Below are 2,252 nucleotides of genomic sequence, written 5' to 3'. Positions count from 1 at the left end.
TGATTATTATACTGTGGGTTTCAGCCAGAATTTTTTCACAAATAAATTTACCACTATCTTGATGCAGTGCATCATAGTTAATCTACAAGAAAGTCAAAGGTATATGGGCAATGGTCATGAGTACATGTGCAATTAATTTGCACACTTAAGACTGATGCAGCAATGGGTGATTTATTACTATGAACTATAAATTGTGATTACTAATATCAGGGCTCAGAGGTAAAACAGTGGCAGTAACTAAAGAAGGTAGATAATCTATGCTGAGTTCATTTGATATTAAAATAAGTTCTTTCAGACCTATTTTTGAGGGCTGCTATGCTGGTTTTAGAATTTTCCTCCAACATTCTGCACCCATTACAGAAAACTGAGAGTTTTTGTATCACGAAAAGGGGTTCCCTGAGACACATAAATTTCATTACTAAAATGGTCTAGTCCCAGACAAACCTGGATGATTTATGACCCTAGGGTCAACATGGTTGGAACTCATTGTACCAAAAGGTCTGTAATTTTCCTTTATTTATTTATTTATTTATTTATTTATTTATTTATTTATTTAAACATTTTTTTAAATTTATTTATGATAGTCATACAGAGAGACAGAGAGAGAGGCAGAGACACAACAGGCAGAGGGAGAAGCAGGCTCCATGCACCGGGAGCCTGATGTGGGATTCGATCCCGGGTCTCCAGGATCGCGCCCTGGGCCAAAGGCAGGCGCCAAACCGCTGCGCCACCCAGGGATCCCCTGTAATTTTCCTTTAGTTAAAATTTTAAAAAGCACATTACACAGATTGATGAAGAATAAGAAGACAAAGTGCCTGATCTTCAAACCAAGGTCAACTGTGATGAAAATAGTTTTAGTAAAGACTATGGACTTCAGAAGACAGAGAGAAGGAAGCGATAGAAAAATATTTGGTACAAAAGTATGAATAGTTACTATATGTCTGCCACTAGGATTACCAAAGAAAATGGAGCATACTCTGTGAATTCTAGGAAGTGGTCCCAGCAAATTCCATGGAGAAATTTATTTTGACCATGTCTTAAGTTATGAGATTGTTAATGCAAGTCAAAATGGTGACACTGTTCATGAGGAACGGATGGTTAGGTCATAAATTGTATGTGATGTGTATCCAACTGGATATGAAGTTAGCTTTTTTATACAGACCCAGGCTGTGATACTGGAGATGGCTATAGATCAGAGTAGATGAGAGGAGGAAAGACAGAGGGTGGGAGGGAAGGATGGATGTTGAATTTAAGCTGGCCTTGTGACTTGTTTTAATAGTAAAATACTGCAGAAATAAGTTTGTGCTAATTCCTATCCTAAGCCTTAAAAAAGGCTTGAGAGCTTCCAATTCTGTACTCTGAGAATCCAGCCACCCTAGAAAAGAGAGTGATTATCCTGAAACTACAATACTTTTAAGGAAGCCTAAAGTGAGCCACCTGGAGAGGCCAGATGGAGGAAAATCAAAGTGCTCCAGATGATAGCCCCACATGAGATCCCCACCTTCCACAAAGGCCCAACTGCCACCATCTTGGACATTCCAAGCTAGTTGAACCTCCAGTGAATGAACCATCTTGGACATTCCAAACCAGTTGAACCTCCAGCAAGCCATCTTGGACATTCCAAATCAGCTGAATGACTGCAGCCACAGTTCATACCATTTAGAGAAGAACTACCCAGGTAAGCCTACCTATCCCACAGACTATAAGCAGTGATAATTGTTGCTGATTGAAACCAGTAAGCAAGGCAGGTGACACAGGCCCTGAGCAGTTGGCCTCATAGCTGTGTCTGTATGTGCAAATGGATCACTAACATGGGAGAGCAAGAGCAATAGTGGTGATAACAGTGGGTACAGCCCCAAGAGAGAAGAGGGGCTCCACATGGGACAGCACAGGGACCTGGGTGGGAGGCTGCCTTGCTAACCAGTCCTGGATCCCACCCCTCTAGTGACTGTAATTATTAACTCTCTTGCCTAAGTACCAGAACAGGTACTGTAGATGCCCAGGCAGTAATCTTTGTCAGCAAATTCTTATAAAATAACAGCATATCCATGGACATTGCAATAAAGCATATCAAGAAGCTATTAGAATTCTTCAAAGAGTTCAGAGTCTCCAAAAATTTGAAAATTGCTGGGTCAATGTAAATACCCACAGGCTTAGAAATACAAATTACATTTCAAGGTCACCTAATTCAACAGAAAAAAACTCCATTTTTGTACATAAAGCTTTGCATAAACCAATTATTAACAAGACAA

General features: G+C 40.0%; 1 protein-coding gene across 17 annotated transcripts in view; it reads left to right on the top strand.

The window, feature by feature from the left end:
* Positions 1-1,306: 1,306 nt before the first annotated feature.
* The window catches only part of LOC144312796 (zinc finger protein 12-like), a 163,765-nt gene continuing 162,819 nt past the window's right edge, over positions 1,307-2,252 (top strand). For 2 of the 17 annotated variants that reach the window (XM_077895862.1, XM_077895861.1), the window contains exon 1: positions 1,314-1,678. The gene's annotated coding sequence lies outside the window, so the exon portion shown is untranslated. Of the gene's footprint in view, positions 1,679-2,252 lie in introns of all 17 variants that reach the window. The other 15 variants (XM_077895863.1, XM_077895864.1, XR_013378406.1 and 12 more) reach the window with 13 other exon arrangements.

This window comes from Canis aureus, chromosome 4, assembly GCF_053574225.1.
Source record: "Canis aureus isolate CA01 chromosome 4, VMU_Caureus_v.1.0, whole genome shotgun sequence".
Taxonomy (NCBI): domain Eukaryota; kingdom Metazoa; phylum Chordata; class Mammalia; order Carnivora; family Canidae; genus Canis; species Canis aureus.
The sequence above is the reverse complement of the archived record's forward strand: the minus strand, read 5'-3'. Positions and strand labels throughout refer to the sequence as shown.